This window comes from Topomyia yanbarensis, chromosome 1, assembly GCF_030247195.1.
Source record: "Topomyia yanbarensis strain Yona2022 chromosome 1, ASM3024719v1, whole genome shotgun sequence".
NCBI lineage: Eukaryota > Metazoa > Arthropoda > Insecta > Diptera > Culicidae > Topomyia > Topomyia yanbarensis.
Genome location: NC_080670.1, coordinates 46,259,142 through 46,278,700, shown reverse-complemented (window position 1 = coordinate 46,278,700; position 19,559 = coordinate 46,259,142). Strand labels below are relative to the sequence as shown.

Below are 19,559 nucleotides of genomic sequence, written 5' to 3'. Positions count from 1 at the left end.
GGTGTATACCTAGTTTGCTTGCGGTTGCAGGCTTGCATGATAGCAATCTGTGCTTTCGTTGCGCAAAAGACGAAAACATTCTTAGAAAAAAATTTACGCGAATCGATGGAAAGCGCAACGAAGGTTTATTATTTACGTTCATTGATTCCACGTTATTTATTTCCACTCAGCCTATTCTACTTTGAATCTACTAATACATACTACAAAGTCTATTTCTGCACTGCCATTTAAAAAACCGTCTCAAAATGCATCTAACCACATATATAAATGTATTTTCGATTCATGTAATTTATTGCTTCGGTAGATGATTAAGACCACTGCATCGGTTTCCTTTATTTGTGCACTTTGGGAAAGTTGTAATAATGGCTAAATAGAATTAGAAAGCTTGTTCTGTACATGAAACTATATTGTCTAAAACTTGATTTTTCTTTCGCGGGTTTTTTTGTACCGCACACAACCAAAAAGTTTTACAATTTTTCAATGCTGAGATTTTCCCATCAAGATTTAAAACAGTTCCAGCTATTACTTCGGTTTTCTGTCGCAGTTTTCTGTTTCTTCTTCTGATCTTCTTAAATAAGTTTACTCGGATTCGATCATCTACTACAAATAAAATGACCACCTCTTCAGTCGATAGTTGCATGCGAATAGCTTGGAAAACTGAATACGCAATAGAATTCTATATTCTGTGTTAAAAATTCAAAAATCAAAAGTGCATACGATTAAACCATGAGAAATTTAACATAATTTTCAAATACACTTTCATGTTAAAAAGCAAACCAAATGATTTTCCTTCGAATTTTACAAGAGAACCCATTAAAACGCAGTTCTAATTATATTTGTACAACTTGCACATAAATACGACATGTTCTCCTATTGAATGTTGGTTGTCATGTTGTTGAGTCGAATAGTACCCCGGATAGAATTTTACAATACACACTTAGAAAAAATGAAAATTACATTTGACGTAAGCAACATTGCAACGTATTTTCCTGCCTAATAATAGAATTTTACATGTTTTGACATGTGAAATAAAATATTTTGTCTGTTTTGATACTCGGTTGAATGGAGATGGAAAATTGTGAACAAAGCACATTTTTACATGTTCTTGAATGTAAATTCAAGTGAATTGTGACGCTCCTTGCGAGATGTAAATATTTTTAAGTCTATGATTTACCCTACAAACAATCATTAAACACTATATGTTATAGCTATTACGGTTTCAACATTGTTCGATGCAGAGTTCTCGCAGTAGATTTACAATAAAATTTCATGTTACAATCAATTTTACTGTTCAGCATAAATTGATACAGTTAATTCACATTAAATGTTACAGTTTTCGAGAGAAAATTGTATGGAGAAAAATCGATTTTTTTAATGTTAAGTCCACCTCTGTAGAAACGTTAAAGAACGTTTTGTATTGTAGCATAACACTAGAATTTACTGTAAATTACTGTACTGTCAAAAGAGATTATACCTAGTTATAACCTCTTTTGTACTGTCACAATGAAAATCATTGTTTTGTTACCTTACATTTCTATTTGGGTGAACTTTTCATATTGCTTTCAATGTAGCGATGCCAGATGTGAAGGCATGTCTTCATTTTGAAGACATTTAAAAAGTTGTGAAGACGGGTTTTTTTTCTTTTTGAAGACAATTTTTTTTCGTCTTGACTTGACTGATTTCTGGCAGAATTCTAGCTCAATATCAAAAACCGATTCAGAATTCTGGTCGGTGAAGACAAATGAAGACATTTTTATGAAATGTCAAGGCATTTGAAAAATATACCTTGGCATCCTTCCCTCTAAGAACGGTTGGTTTCAAAATCGTCCAATGAAGGACGTTCGTTAGACCAATTTGGACAACGTCCAAATAACCGTTCAACGAACGTCCATCGTTGGACCCGTGTTGAACGATTTTGAAACAATTTTTTGGACATCTCAGTGGGTTGTTTCAGTGTGAAAAACATCCCAGTTAAACCCATTCCGGAACCGGTTCGGATTTCTGAATGGAGTCAGTATGGATTCGAATCGGTTGTTGCATTTGAGTTGGAATTCATACTGGCTCCATTCCGAAATTCGAATCAAATTCCGAATGGTTTGACCGGGATTCCAGTTAAACTCATTCCGGAACCGGTTCGGATTTCCGAATGGAGTCAGTATGGATTCCAACGCAAATACAACAACCGATTCCGACTCAATCGGTTTCAGAATCGGTTGTTGCATTTGAGTTGGAATCCATACTGACTCCATTCAGGATTCCGAATTAAATTTCAAATGGTTTGACCGGGATATAGTGCATATCTCGCGTGTTTTTTTTGAAAAGGGTCAAAAAGCATACTGTCAAAATTCACTTTGAAGGGAAATTTCAGAAAAAAAAAACCATTATTGCTTGTGGCACTAAAAACTGGATTCTAACTGCACTGCGCACTTACCATTCTTCCATTAAATTCTTCTCATAGACCGGTTGGTTGACTTGTCTGTCTATGAAAGTACCATCTCTATCACTTGAAATACATGTTTTTTGACAGCTCGCAATTTTGAGATCACTCGCACTTTAAAAGTGCGGAGTCCAGGTTGGTGGGAAGTGCGCAATACTTGCCGATTATAAATCACAACAGTAGACGAACGAAAAAAGTTTTCTCTTTCAGTAAACAAATGTTATCGGCGAGCTACGGCTACGGAATTTTATCCCAAAGAGAATTTTAACAGTATTCTTATCGGCCGTTTACAAAAAAAAACGCGAGATATCTATAAGTAGAAAAATGATTTCACCTGTTAAAGTAGAATAATTGATTTCGCCTGTTAAATTAGGTAAAACTAATTGATATTCTCATGTATTTCTCAGGATGTTTATGTGATTTTCACATTATATTCGCAAAAATTCCACTTGAAAATCATATCGTCCTTTTCGTGTGATTTACAATTTGAATCAATTCGTTTTCTACATGATGTTAATGTGTTTAGTTTTTTCCACAGAGAACAGACATCCATGATCGAACAAAAATATTTAAAAAACGTGTGTAAACATTTGAATTAATATACTAAAAACACTAACGCCGCCACACCAACCTATCCCAACTATCCGTCAAATCGATTCCGGAACCGGTTCGAAATCCTGGATTGATTCAGCATGGAATCTAGCTCAAAGAAAACAACCGATTCACACTCTATCGGTTGACGCATTTGAGCTGGAATTCATGCTGGAAGTCCGAATCGGTTCCGGACTAGTTTGACTGGTTAGTGGAATAACCGCTGTCAATTCTGTCGCACTCAGCCACAAAAAAACATGACGACAGTAGCGCACCTGGTTTAGATATCCAAACTACCTTCGAAACCGTTAGAGATGTTACACAAGTTGACTGCTGATGATTGTAAGTAAGTAAATAAAATGAAAAAATTATCGCGAATAACTTTATATGATTTAGAGGGACTTCAAAAAGTACACTGCAAATAATCCGCAAATTAGATTCAAGTGTTTAACACTTAATTTTGCCGCAACTGTCTTGACACTTAGAACTCATGTGTCAGACACTTAATAACGCACTTCTTTGAAAACACGTTAGATCCAATAAACGGCACACTTAAGTTTCAAATGCATGACGTATTCAAATTAAGTGTGCGACAAATAAATATTGCATGAAATTCATATCGAATTTAAGTTGGCATCAACTTGAATATTAAATCATTTCCTATAAAAACCATGTGCAAAAATATTAATTTTTAAATAGGAGAACATTTGTATATCAATGACAATAAAGATTCTTTGGTTTGATTAAGTATTTTTTTATTTGAATGTAAAAATATATTATAATGATATACATTCTGTAAAATAAGATAATAAAATATTATTCTTACATATACGAATTAGAATTTACAAATTCATCATTACCGCGTCTCTTTTTGCATCCGATATAAATCATACAGCTGCAAAAAAACAAGGAACATTGATTGCATTATCTGTACACACTTGCTAATATATCAATTATGCAAATAAATATTTTCAAGCATTAACTTACCATCCAAAACCTTCCAAATTTTCCGTGCATTGAATTAGATATTTCTGCATGTTTTTACGCTTAATGTCACCGAAATTGTCAAAAGCATGGTTTACATGGGCGAAACATTTACTATTTAATAAGCTTACACTTACTATTTAAATGCGATAATATACGCCCTTGCCATCAGGTGACACACTTATATTTTAAGTGTTATTTTATTGAAGAGCAAAAGGAAAATACTTGAGTTTTCAGTGTGGTTTGAAAGTCAAATCTTATGAGTCGAATCTATTCGGGAAAAAAGTGTGCATTATTCACTGTTATGGGCAAAACATTTATGATCTAGTACGCTGACTTTTAAATTTTAATTGCGATGACACTTAATGTTGCCGCAATTGTCAAAAACTTGGATGTCATGGTCAAAACATTTATGGTTTAATACGTTGACACTTAAAATTTAAAAGTGATTACAGTCGATCGTGTCATCGAGTGGCACACTTAAGTTTTAAGTGTAATTTCCTTTAAGGGCAAAAGGAAAGTTCTTGATTTCTCAGTGTGGCTCGAAACATAAAAATTATGTGTCAAATCTCTTTGAAAAAAAGTGTAGATTATTTGCAGTGTAGTCTAAATCGAAAATTCCTTGCATTTATACGAAGCATTAACATAATTTTTTTTGAAGCATATTCAAGTTTGTTTTTTTGCCGATGTGCCATGCACTCTTAGAAAAAATGTAATTTACATTTGACGTAAACAACGCAACGACGTATTTTTCCATCCGATATTAGGATTTTACATGCTATGATATGTAAAATTAAATGTGACTCTTTTGATGTAAAACTTAGGCTGAATGACCTAGGAAAAGCCGAACAACTCACATTTTTACATGTAAATTTATGTGAATTGGGATGCTCCTTTTATGTGCATCTGGCAAGACGGTAAAGTTACACGACTTTTTTTGCTGTGTCCCAGTAAAGTTCAGCCGGAAATGAACTGGAATCCTGGCTGGTTCCAGTTCGTATTCCGGCTCCAGTGACACAACCGATTCCAACTAGAATCGGTTGTGTCACTGGAGCCGGAATGCGAACTGGAACCAGCCAGAATTCCAGTTCATTTCCGACTGAGCTTAACTGGGGTGGAATACACTTCTTTTTGCACTTTAGTACTACAGTTACCCAGTTAAGCTCAGCCGGAAACGAACTGGAATTCTGGCTGGTTCCAGTTCGTATACCGGCTCCAGTGACACAACCGATTCTAGTTAGAATCGGTTGTGTCACTGGAGCCGGATGACGAACTGGAACCAGCCAGAATTCCAGTTCATTTCCGGCTGAACTTTACTGGGTACACACACTGCTCTGTTGCCAATTTTGCTCGACAGCGCAAAAGCAGTGCACACTCATTGAAACTCAAACAGTAGAATGACGCAGCACATGGTAACAAAGGTAACCCTCTAAGAACGATTGGTTTCAAAATCGTCCAAAGAAGGACGTTCGTTGGACCAATTTGGAAAACGACCAAATAACCGTTTAACAAACGTCCATCGTTGGACCCGTTTTGAACGATTTTGAAACAGTTTTTTGGACGTCTCAGTGGGAAGCAGCAGATTATAGCGGGAGAGAGAAATGAGATTGCGGTAGAAATGGTTCATCCGAGAAGCAGGGTTACCATATTCACAGATTTTTCTCTAATGTCACAGAATTTTTTTTCACAATTTTTGATAACATATTCTTTTTCACAGATGACAGATTTTGTGCATTTTGATAAAAATTTCAGATTTTTGTAAATATTGTGATTTTTTTCAGATTTTTTGAAAATTTATCATATTTATGTAGCATCCCTGCCGAGAAGGTGTACCAGATGTAGGCATATCTATACTTTCACAACCACTGCTTGAAGGGAAACACACACACAATCGTATCACTACTTCTGTATGAGTATGCGCAACGTGTGCTGATTCTTCGGTGTACGGCTCGGTGGTTTCCCACCCTCTAAGAACAAATGGTTTCAAAATCGTCCAATGAAGGACGTTCGTTGGACCAATTTGGACAACGTCCAAATTACCGTTCAACAAACGTCCATCGCTGGACCCGTGCTGAACGATTTCGAAACAATTTTTTGGACGTCTCAGTGGGCAGCTATATCGTGCAACTACCTAACGGCAAATTTCTTCACTTGGACGAAATCCAGGTTTTCGTTGAAAACCGGTTTTCAGCTAATTGGTCACCAGCAACTCGAAAGCTGCCCAGTTAAACTCATTCCGGAACCGGTTCGGATTTCTGAATGGAGTCAGTATGGATTCCACATCAAATGCAACAACCGATTCCGACTCAATCGGTTTCAGAATCGGTTGTTACATTTGAGTTGGAATCCATACTGACTCCATTCAGGATTCCGAATCAAAGTCCGAATGGTTTGACCGAGTGGTTTTTAGTGAAAACCGTTTTTCATCCGGTGAAGAAATTGGCCGTAAATGTTTCGGGAAAATAGCGCTTACGAAACATTTCACAGAAGCAAGCGCACGTTTCAATTCATTTCAATTTAAAGATTATTTCCATTAAATAGCTTTCAAAGACCAAGTTATTTTGATACGAGTTATAAATCCTTAGAAAATCAATGCTAAATCACTTCAATTGTTAGTGATACACGATAAACTAATTCAAGTGTAAAATCATTTGAATTAGACCGTGTACGCATTTTGAGGAAAAAAATCGATTTTTCCATATCAATTTTTTTTAAATGGATAAAGTCGATGTCAAACATCGAACCGCCGAAGTTAGCTAGATTTTTCGAGAAAAATCGATTTACAAAAAATCGCATCGACATCCCCCATTCCTAAGTAAAATCCCAGCTTCAAACAAAAATCCTCTACATAATTTATTGTATATCAAAAGCCATTCTGTCATCAAATTTAAACTCCAGCTGATACGACACAAGGGTATAAAATGGCCCATTCCAAAGGCGTAACCCATTCCTACCCATTATCATCCCATTATTCCGATGCTACTGTTGATCACGGCCGACGGGTCCCGTTCCGTCAAACGGCAGCCCGCGCGCTAGCGCACTGCTCCGAACGTTATCTGGTTTCCCATCAATTTCATAATCCACGGTTCGTTTTCAATCTATTTAGCATAGTATTTAAATTGATTTTCCGGCCTGCCCACGCCGCACCATATCAGCCGACACAGTAACCGCTGCAAAACCGCATCGGATCGGATCGAATCGGACTCGGAGTCGCATCCCGTTCCCGTTTCTGCAGCAGCAGCACCAGCCAGTCGGTATGAAGTTGCGAACAACCGTTCTCGAGTCATTCCGGACGGGTAGGCATCAGCAGCCACAACAAATCCCGATTTTCGGTTTACAGCCTGCCGGGGCCACAGTACTTAGAACAGATATCAGAGAGAGAGAGAGAGAGGGAAACAAGATCGTTCCATTTTCCGATTAAATCGAAAACGCGCGCCGTACTCCGAACGGGATGAATCTGCACGGGGGCTCCGGAAAGCACACAAAGAATCCAATTAACGGTCGGGTTGAAGTTTTCTTTAAATTTCCTGAAACGGCCTTGTTACGTAAAAGATGCCAAAGCCAACCATCCAACGGTTCCGGCGTGTTGGCTGGCTAGCTGGCTGGCTGGCAGGAGCGTGTGCGGACCACGGCTCGTTGCTTTATTTATGATGGCGATCTTTTTTTATGTTATTGAGATATCAAAAGTTCTTTGAACTTTCGTTTTCAGTTCCTAGCTGTTCGCGATGGTTTCGGTTTTCAGTGAATGGCCGACATAAAAAAATATATTTCTGCTCTTTTGACGATCCCGTAATCCGGTTTTAATTAGTACGGAATTAAGCCGATCGGGAGCTTCTTTTTCGCGTTAGGTGATTTGTTTCGAATGGGATTTGACAGACGCCGACACCGTCGGACCTGGCTATTGTATGATCGAATTGAAAATTAAGAATAATCAATTTAAAAAATGGGTTAGCGCTCATCAGTAAGTGGTAGTGTGCTTGGGAGAAACAAGAGAAGATAAAAGAGCTTTCATGAAAGAATGAATACAGCGATGCGATGGGTTTGCCTCCCTCTTGGAGGAGCCTCATTGTTTTCCTTGTTTGTTTTGGGCAAGAAAGACAGTGGATTACAAAGACGGTGAAACGCGGCATTCATTAGCTCAGCATCAATTGTGATACCAATAGGAAAATTATGTAAAATGACTCGAAGGAAAGCGCAATGGATCTAAACGAGATCAACTTGATCGGTGACCTCAGTCGACTAATGAAGGTTCATTTGCATACGAATCGGGTCAATCTTTCATCACTGTTTATGATTATTGGCTAGTTTCACAGATGGGTGGCGAGATTAGTTGAATGTTACATCATTATGATAAGAACTGCATTCGGTGGGAATCGAAATGAAGTATGAACCGCGGTGGAATCTTCTCTCATTGGGATGCTACACAGGATGCCATAAACTCCCGCTTAATTGTTTATAATTACCATTTTCTACCAGGTGAGAGAAATTATTAGATGAAATATTGCAGCCGCACATGCTGAGCGGGGAGATTCGAACCTCAAAGTGAACTAAGATGCACTCATTTTGTTGTTGGTTTTTGTAGATCTAGAACTGTAGATGCTGCGTCGTTCTATGTGGCATTTGCGGAGCTAGAATTATTTGGTCGAAGACCATAATGCTGAATGCTATTTTCCTTTTTCAAGACATCGAAATGGAAATGTGTACAGGATATTACATGGCTAATGTTACGATTCTACTGATACTAAGAATCAGAGATGCCAGATTTGAAGATTTGTGTTCATTTTGAAGACATTTTTTTTAGATGTCTGATTGATTTCTGGAGAATTCTGGCTGTATATCAATAGCCGATTCAGACCCCGTCGTTGAAGACAAATAAAGACATTTTTTATGAAATATAAAGACATTTGAAAAATATACCTGGTATCCCTGCTAAGAATCCAATGCCGGAATTTTCCCTCAAAGTGAATTTTGACAGTATGCTTATTGGCCCATTTCAAAAAACACGTGAGATACAACGATGGCTTCCCACTGAGAAACCCAAAACTGTTTCAAAACGTTCAACACGTGTCCAACGATGGATGTCTGAATCGCCAAACCAGTGTGTTCGATCTAATACTGATCATCTTATTATCCCGGTAATAAGGTGCACATCTCAGCACTTATACATTTTCAAGTGTGGTCTTAAGCGTGAACCTACGAACTTCCTCACTCGCGCGATCATGAAGTCCATGCCTTCAATTGGACCAATTAAAACAAGAAAGCTTTCATATCCACTGGACAACACGTTCCATGGTGATGTGACCAGCAACTCTAGTTATATGAAGTAACTCACATCCTGTCAGAATGTGAACCGTTCACCGAAAACTAAATATCGGAATGACGGTCTGTGTGACCATCCAAGAACACACGCGAATATATGAAAAAAACACAGTGAATCGAATTTATACACACGAAGTCAAATACACACAAGCACACGCGACAAACACGTTTACATACGAACGCTTAAGCTGTTCGCGATCATCCGCGCACACCTACGCCCGCGATCACGCAAAGTTGATAACACCCCGGTAAAATGGTCAACGTTTTAGTACTTACGAAGTTACAAACGCGGTTTCAAACTCAAACCCATAAGCGTTCGTGTTCGCCTGATCATGAATCAGTCACATCCGGCAATCTTTGCCCTCCGTTCTATCAACTTAGGTCCACACATTCAGTAGGACCAATAAAAAAATTAAGCTCATACTAACTAGACAACACATTGCATGGCGACATGACCAGGACGGGAAGTCTAGTGATATGGAAGAACTCACTTTCTTCTAGCATCTGAGCCGTTCACCGAAAATTAAGTATCAGTTTCACGGTCCGCGTACGATCATCCAAGGACACACTCACGAATATGCGAAAGGCACACGGCTATAAAACTTAATTTATACATGTTTCATATACGTTAGCACACGCGACATACAAACGCACACACACGATCAAACACGCTAACGTACAAACGCTCGAGCCCTTCGCGAAACCCTACGCCCGCATATATTTTAATCGTACCATGAATATCACAAACGGGCATCGATACCGGGAGAAATACCGCCGTCGAGAAAGTCTCGGGACCAGCTAGCTATAAAGATGCTGAATCGAGTCGACGCAAGACTCGGCCCTCCGGTCCTCTGAAAAAAATCTTCAACATTTGAAGATTCTTCTTTTTTAAGCAACGTAAAAAATTAAAACTCCTTCCTTGAGAATTTTCCACGCACGGGCCTGATAGTAGTAATTGCAAAAGTTTTCTATGCTGGAGTTAAAATGAATTAAGAGAAATCAATAAATCAAAAGTGTCTGCAAAACCTATTAGTCCTTCTCAAAAGTTAATTTTGAATTAATCGATTAATCGACTTGTTAGCCTTTCCAGTAACTTTATTGCATAAATCGAATCATGATAATCATGAATCGAGTGAAATTCTTCTTTTAAAGTTTAATAAAGGCTCCATACGAATGAAACGGACGCGAAGCGGGGCCATAATCTAGCGTATAAGTCTTAATAAACCTTAATCTAGCGTGACCATGAAATATAGTGATTTTTAATGGAAAAAAAGAATAGAAAGGAAAAATCGGCGGCCTCCACCGAGCTCTTGTCGCCCGGTCTCACGAACACTAATGCAGCTTCTTGGTTTAAAAACAATCCCATTTGATTTTGCCACCTTTGTTTATTATTTTCAACCACGTTTTGATATAGTGTTTGTGTTGTGGTTCGTGTACGTATGTGAGCCGCAGAAAAGTCTATTGTAGCTGCCAGCTTGTGAGACTGTTCATGATGTCTTTAAGCATTCATGTAACGCTTACATTATGCATAGCAAATTAGTTGCTGGTACAGTCGTGATACGCTGGTTGGACATTTTTAACAGAACCGCTTTTTAGTTGGACCTCCGCTAGTTGGACCATTGTCCAACTAAAAAACATCTGAACGCCAAAATCTCATGTCAAATTTACTTTGACAACCAATCTGACAATATTTAGAGATGTGAATAGATGCATTTACACTGCCAACATCTTCTTTGGAGAGTTTTTGACATTTGTCAGTCGGTCCAACTAGCGAATCAAATTCGTTAGTTGGACAAGGCTCTGGCCCAACCAGCGAATCACGACTGTACCAGCTGTTGGCCAATCAGTAGCTGGCAATTTGTTTACTTTTGCATGTATATTGGACGCTGGCAATGTATGTAAATCCTTTATAACAACAGGAAAACTTCAAAAACTATGAGATTTGGATATTTCCTTGCTAACTTACTGTTTCTTGACAAATGCAGATATATTTGGATAGTCAAATAAACAAATCTCGCGTGTTTTTTTTGTAAACGGTCAATAAGCATTCTGTCAAAATTCACTTTGAGAGAAAATTCCGGACAAACCGTAGCGCCGAGAATGGATGTTAACATTTTATGAAAGAGAGAAGTTTTCTCTTTCGTCTGCTGTTGTGATTTATAATCGGCGCTAACACGCGAGAAATGTACCAGCATCGTTTGCCAATATGAAATTCAGAAACGCCAGAAATTTTCATATTGACAATTCAATATCAATTCATCAAAAGGGCTAATGAGATTTTTGTAAACAAACTTATTTCGCTCATTACTCCGCTGTCGAGTTGAATTTCATGAAAGATACACATGAATCAACATCTTTAGCCTTGGTAGAATCATTTTCAAATATTTTCTGTATTGAAACTATAACAAATTAAGATAAATCAGCAAAAGTTTGTTTACAAATCTTATTAGCCCTATTCAAAAGTTGATATGGAATTACCACTAGCTAGCAAGTGTTTACATTATGCTAGTAGTACGCTGGCAGCTGAATGCTGGCACCAGTATGCTGTCAACGGGCCATCAATGTGTATTATTTGGTTTTACATCAATCGACATAACCTCGTAAAATGAGCTGGATGAACTTCGTTTGACAATTCTCGGTGGTTTGTTTATATGGGAGTTACGTGAGTTCGAATGTAACAGATGAGCACCCGTCGCACTCGCACTGACGCAACTGACAAAGTAAATAAACCACCGAGAATTGATTCTCGCAAACCTATTGAGTTCTACAAGATGACGACACGAATGAACTCATGATGAATGAAGTTCATGTTTGACATGTTTCTCGGTGGTTTGTTTACTTTGTCACTTGCGTGAGTGCGAATGCAAAGGGTGCTTATCTGTTACACTCGAACTCATGTAACTCTCATGTAAACAAACCACCGAGAATTGTCAAACGAAGTTCATCCGGCTCATTTTGCAGGGTTATGTCGGTTGGTGTAAAACCAGAGGGGGAACAACTTGACAGCTCCTATACAAATCGTTGAAACCACTTTATTTGGGTCTGTGGGTCTAAAATTGCGGATCAATTTTTATTCAAGAACAATTTCTAAAAAAAGCGTTAACTTGTTCACAGTGAAAATTTTCTTGTTCAATTTTTTTACTTTCGATAATTCATTTTTGAAGACTTTTGGGCGTTTGGTGTTGTTTTGTTATAAAAATGCATCTTTATTCCTATGCATTATTTTTGAATGATTCATGATTTTTTGGAATCATCAGCATACAAACAAGCGGCGCTTATACTAGTTAGTGAGCACCTTTATTTAGTCTTAAGATATTAGGTAGTAATATTTGTATTGCAATGTAAAAAACACACACAATGATACTGGACTGTTTTGCTCCCTCTCCGATAAAAAATGAACTGTCATCACTTCTGAATTTCGTGGAAACCTTTGCACCGTACATGTCGCAGCACTTACCAGTTAGATGCTATTATGTTAGAAATAAACAGTCGAAGTCAATCCTGCCTTTGTTAAATGCGAAGTGAAAAATGATAATCACAAAACTAAATGTGTTTAAAGATTAACGACAAACTTTCGAGAATTGTCATATGCGAAAGATATTTCAAGGGCAATGGGAGAGGAAAAAGTTCACACTAGAAGCACACTCAAATCAAATCATGCATTTTATATTTTACTTTCGGCACAATTTGTACTCCTTAACTTGTTTGTATTTATCTTAAATTATTACGCTGTTTTGAAATGATCATCTTGATTATCTCTTCCGAATGTTAATAAGGAAAACAAGTTCGTAAAAAACGTCACGAAATTATTTTCTCGCATAGAAATTTACAGTATCGCAATTAGTGGACGGCGTTCTATGGTAGCGACATCATTCGAAACACGGTGGTTTCAAGCAACTTGGGCTAAACGTCAAGTTGTGGGAGGGTTGTGTAAAACCTAATTCAAATGGTCCTATTTGCAAGCAGAGATGCCAGATTTGCAGACAAATCTGCAAATTTAAGTTGCAGATTTTTTCGATGTCGCAGATATTTGCAGATTTTGTAGTTTGGTTGCAGATATTTGCAGATTTTTTAGTTTGGTTGCAGATATTTACAGATTTTTGAATATAAAGGCTTTTGGTTACACTAGCATTCCTGACATTTTTTGTTCTTCCCAGACTTTTAAAATTATTATTGCAGACATTGGCATCTCTGTTTGCAAGTGGGAGCTTCTCTTTGTTTACTTTGGCTTATTGAAAGTTTTATGAATACATCGTAAAAAGGAAAGAAAATGTGAACAAAAAGAGGTTCTTATTTTCACATAGATTTCGATGAATTTATTAGAATTATTCGTTGTCCGGTGTGGAAATCTACCAAACTGTGCGTACATACATTTCTCGACAAAAGTATGATTAAGGCTCAAAAGCCAAATGTCAAAATTTACTTTGAGGAGAAATTCTGGAGAAACCGTTATTACCCAAGCACGGCACGTAGCAGTCAACGCAAGAGAAAACTTTTTTTCTTTTGTTTGGTATCAACGACTGTGTTGGGCGTTTTACGGTTCGTCCGGAATTTCCCTCCGTAGTGAATTTTGACAGTTGGTTTTAAAAAAATTTGTTTCTCTTCTTTGATTGCAGTGAACTGAGCTTGGACAATAACGGCTTGTCTGCAATTTCTGCTCAAAGTGATTTTTGACAGTTGGCTATTGTGCCCTAATCGTAAGTTTGTTGAGATATGCAAAAAAAGTCTAATAGAACTATTTTTGAATTTGATGATCATGATTGAGAAAACCCCGCAGCCAGAATAGGCTAATACGGACCCATCCAAGCTATTTTAAGATCAATCTAGATCAATTCCTACAGTTGCCATATTCATAAGTACCGTTGTCATGAACCTTCAACATAATACCTCCATCTCGGGCGTGGACGGAACGCTCAGCTGCGCTGCTTTGCACAAAATAGGTCTTTCGGGACTAAATTGGCATACCGCAAATATCCCAGCTACTGAAAAGCAACTGTTCAATCCGGACTCTAATACGCCCGAGAGCCCATTCCATAATCGTCCTATCTGCCTATCTAATCTATCATAATTGGCAAGCGCAAAACAGCCACACCATTACCGATCATTAGCCTGATTGATATCTTCATCATGTTTCTTTCAACGTTGGGGTGGTGTCTCATCGCAAGCAATTCCGCACACCGCAAATTTAAGCTCACACATACCTACACGCATGGGTGGTGACTACTGAACGATGGCGCAAATTTTGAGCATCGGTTCTAACCTCCTCCAGTCACATTATCGTTAATCCGTGGCGTCGGCGGCGGCGAAGGTTCCGTTGAACGGTCGGTTCTATTATGTACTCTGTTTCCCTAACACCCTACTACATCCAGCCTTGACGCACAATGGAAATAGCAGCCAATCCGCCGTATCTGATCAAACCAACATCAATCATCCGTACGGTTCTCTGCGTGATGAGAATATTCCCGGTAATAGGTTTAAATTTGGACCACTCGGTGTGGTTTGGTTTGTAATCTTTTTCGTTTGCGGGAAAGGCAGGAAAATCCCAAATTCTTGGCTACAGATTTATCAAAAAACAAACTTTCGGATGCACAATCCCCTCGTTCGGCAAATCTCCCGCTCACAATGCCCGCGATCGTATCCTATTCGTAATAGGATTTGCTACACAGATGAGCATCATTTGTGTCTAATTCTTCTGCTCCGAAAAAAGTACTTTGAACTACCATCATACTCATTTGCTGTAGCAAAATATGGAAGCAAATCGCGAGCTGTGGAGTAATTTCACGTAAAAGCGTGTGAGAGCGATCAATTATAGCTTCCAAACACACACTAACACATACAAACTCATAGTTTGCTGGGATTAGTCTGACTTGATTGAACTTTTACTTTACAGCCTTTCTTCCCCCATTGCATAGCACCGTTTTAGTAGACTAAACGGAATATTTTCATCTTTAACCAGTCCCTTCCCCTCCCTCCATATTTAGTCCGATCGGTAGAGAGTCGGGCTAAACTCAATTTGATTATAGTTATTACGTTAAATCGCACTGCCCCGTTGGTTGTTTATTCAGGGTTCAGAATATGTGCCGATTCCGAGGTTTCATCATCGGCAGAAGGAGCTAGGTGACTCAAGAATGCTGTTTGTTCAATGTTTAATTTTATTCTACCCATTAGACATTAACTAACGACCCGAGGTCTGCTGGAAGGCCAATTACGGCGGCGGTCAGATGAACATCTGATAGGCACTGCCACGGGTAATGGACGGAGCCCTTCCATGATCTGATTTTGAGCTCTATCATCATTCGTCGTCAGATATATTGGTTCTCGTAACCGGGTAGCTCCACAGTGTTCGCAGCTGCACTTTTTGATCGTCGCGCGATCAAGTTGTTCGCTTTCGGAAGGGGTCAAATTAACCGGTGGAGCGTTAAGAACGGAGTGGTGAAATTGGTGCTTACCTTTGTTGGCCGAAGTACCCTGGAATGGAAAAGATGAAAGGTTTGTTAGTTGATTGGCTAGCTGGTGATGTTCGATATGTGTTAGATCGAGTTGAACCTTCAGTTAACATATTTTTGTATTTTAGCGTAATGTTGGAATATTCTTTTTTTTTTGTCAAATCTAAAAATAATGAGGCCATACATATTCTGAAATTACGAATATTTCTAATTGCCCTCTTGTTGTTTATCTAAACAATAATATTTCGCTATATATTGGAATCGTCTCTGGTGTTCGTTTGGTGTACAAGTTCGTTCAACCACAAAGAACGAATCGATATTGTAAGCTATAACATCTTTAATCATAGCATAGATTAGGTATGCTGCCTGTAGTTGCACTTCATCATTAATCGAATGAGTGAAAATGCACAATGAACCAAAAAATGATACCTGGAAGGCGCAAATCATTCTCACTGACTGATTTCACTAACTCAACATTTTCATAAAATGGCCAATAATGATGCCGGCTACTTCCAATGCTGTGCTACCGGGGAAAGAAAGGAATGTTAGTTCGACACTCGCTATTGATAGAGACCGAGACTAACGGGTGATCAATAAAAATGAGAAAGATTTCCATACGTTTTTGTAATTTAAGTAAAGATCGTAATTTTTTTCTCTCCAAGAGAATTGCTCTCTGGACTCCATAGAAATGGGTGGTATGTTTTTGTTCGCTCGGGTGCTGTCAGTTCAATCGAAGATGGGGTCGTAACAACGTGTTGTAAGGTTTTACGAAACGCATGGTCATCGGGGATTAAAGTTTACGGTAGACCACTTTCGAGACGAAAACGAGCAGTTTACCGGATCGTGGCATTCATTAGCGTGGAGCGGAAGGCCGGTAGCGGCCGTCCGACGTGGATAATGCCGAAAAAGAAGAAGGAAGCATTGAAAAAGCTGTTTGACAACAAGGACGGAACGAGTTTGCGTGACGCCGGTTGAAAATATCGCTGCTCCCATACCTTGATTCACTGAACCCTCAAGATGGAGGACATCATCTGTCGGAAGAAGACTCGGTCCCTCGAGTACACGGACGAGCAGATAGCAATCGTGCCGGTGGATGACGAAGAACTACCACTGGACGTTGTTCGTGCTCTGCTGGACGACGAAAGTTACTTTCCGCTCTCGAAGACTCACATTCCAGGAAATGGCAGCTACTATTCCAGCGACAAGTCGGCAACACCCCCGTAGTAAAATATAAGTTTAAGCATAGCTTTGAAAAAAAAAGTTATACTGTGCATCGCCATATCGGACAGAGGAATTTCAAAACCGTGTTTCAAGCCGAGCGGTCTGGCCATCAACCAACAAGTGTACCAGGAGGAGTGTCTTGAGAAAATTCTTCTGCCGTTATTAAAGGAGCTTCATGCGGATGGGAAGTACGTCTTCTGGCCTGATAAGGCGTCTTCCCATTATGCCAAGAAGTCGCTGGAGTACCTTGAGCAGAAAAAAATATACCGTACGTACCGACCAACTTGCCCCAGTGGATTTTCTCGGCTCCCTCAGTGCCCTAGTGCACAAAAATAATTGGCGGGTCAAGGATATGAAGCAGTTGACCACCAGGATCCGGAATTGTATCCGTCAGTGCCGTCCAGCGCTCTTCTGAGAGCATCGCGACTAAGTTGCATCGTACGGCAGACCAGGGCCACTTCTTCAATATTCATTGACATTACTGAAATACTGAATTCGTTGTAAAACTTTTTTTTTGTTTTTTGACTACGGGACTGAAAAAATTCTCATTTTTTATTGAATACCCGTTACCTCTGCATCTCCATGAGCATCACAGGAAAGAAATTGTGTTAGTAGAAGAGGGAAAAGATCAGGATGTTTTGGTAGACAATACGGTCTTAGCGATATGCACGTATGCCGTTCGCGATCTTTATTTATCGAGCAACTTGAACTCTGTACAGCCGGTCATCGGGAGTGTTGCTTCTTATTTCTACTTCCACGATCAGTCGCGAAAAATTTAATTGAAGGTCGTAAACAAACCGAAACTATTATTCAAGAAGAGAATTTGAAATTATTTTGAGCGGCCTAAAATCAGCAAAAAATACAGCAGATTCATGTGCGCGTCGTTTGTTCTCCTTCCCTGTCAGCATATGACCACAGATCCCATCCGATCTTTACTAATACCGCTTCCGCTCGAAGCAACACTGAGTCAGGGTCCAACCCAAACCGCTGCCAAAATGTGTAAAATGACAGTGGTTGGCGCCTAAACCCGACCCAGTTCCGGGTTAAAATAAAAAAATAGCATAAGGTAGCTCGTACTCTGGTTGGCACCGCAGGGAGGGAAGGGATAGGAGTTCTGTATCAGAGGTGAATGGCGACATAATATGGCCTCGTGTTACACATTATAATACAGTTTTGCCAACCAGCTTTGATGTCTTTTTTTTCGAATAAAAAATTCAAAGGGACGTCTTAAATTACCAGCGTTATTTCTCGACAAACATGTCAAATAGTCCTAAGTGCAAATGAGAGCCTCTTTTTGTTTACTTTCTCTTTCGATTATTACGGCGTCAGCACAAAACTTTTCAATATTGTTTCAGGATATCCATATCAACATTTGAATAGGGCTAATAAGATTTGTAAACAAACTTTTATTTTGCTGATTTCTCCTAATTTGTTATCATTTCAACGCAGAAAACATTTGAAATTGATTCTACCAAGGATAAAGATGTTGATTAATGTGTATTTTTCATGAAATTCAACCCGGTAGCGGAATAATGAGCGAAATAAGTTTGTTTACAAAAGTCTCATTAGCCCTTTTGAAGAATTACTATTGATATATCGAAAAACGCTGATTTCGACTAGCATATTATGCTAAGAGTTAATGAACGAACGTATAAACGGACGAGTTATTAGCGAAAAAGAACGCAAATAAAGAGAAACTGTCATTTTCACTTAGGACCATTTGACATGTTTGGCTAGATTTAATTCGCGCGCGGCACAGTTTATAAAGAACAGTTGCGCAAAGACTGAAGCAAATCTACCTATTGAACACTCAAAACGTCTACCTATCGGACACGAAGAATAACAATGCTCGAATGCGTGGGGAGTATCGTTATTATGTGATTATAATTATGAGAAAAAATCAATGATGTAATATTAACATTATTTAAAACCAGGAATATTTCGCTTAATGACAATTATTAAAAAATATATGTTCGCTGATATTCAAATTTGGCACTATTTCAAACACCGGAACAGCTCTGGGTAATGTTAATAATCTTCCATCGACAGTGGAAATATGAAGGTATTTCTCATAGTTAAAGTGCAGCTAAAATTTTGACAAATTTGTGTATGCATTCCACTTATACATATGTACTTATTCAAATTTATCTTACGCTGCAAATTCGATTGTTTTTTGTCACACCCCAATCAGACGACAAGCGGCAAAAATCAATGCATTTCGTTCTTAGTTGCGGATCAGTTGAGAACCGGAAAAAGCTTAAATTCTTTATACGATGTTATTTATCGTACTGATTTTTACAAAATAAAACTAAACACTTAATTTTAAATTTTTAAATGCGCAAAGTTAACTTCTAACTGAAGCGTTCGGGTGAAGTCATTTGAAATTTAACTAAAAATAAAAGGTTGCCAAAATTTAAAAAAGACCAATTATTGGTCCAATGTTGCCAATCCTCTTTACGCAACTCTACTATTAAAAACTCTGGCGCGCGGGAGTCACCGATGTATGCAAGTTTGCATGCAAGGCTTGTGTAACGCAATGACGATACTGTCGAATTTGGAAC

General features: G+C 38.6%; 2 protein-coding genes across 3 annotated transcripts in view; one reads left to right on the top strand and one right to left on the bottom strand.

Moving 5' to 3' along the window:
* Positions 1 to 19,559, bottom strand: part of LOC131677531 (uncharacterized) — a 462,464-nt gene that overhangs the window by 269,294 nt on the left and 173,611 nt on the right. For both annotated transcript variants that reach the window (XM_058957393.1, XM_058957394.1), the window contains exon 2: positions 15,781 to 15,799. The gene's annotated coding sequence lies outside the window, so the exon portion shown is untranslated. The remainder of the gene's footprint in view (positions 1 to 15,780; positions 15,800 to 19,559) is intronic.
* The window catches only part of LOC131677534 (autophagy-related protein 16-1), a 405,805-nt gene that overhangs the window by 286,055 nt on the left and 100,191 nt on the right, over positions 1 to 19,559 (top strand). The window lies entirely within an intron of this gene.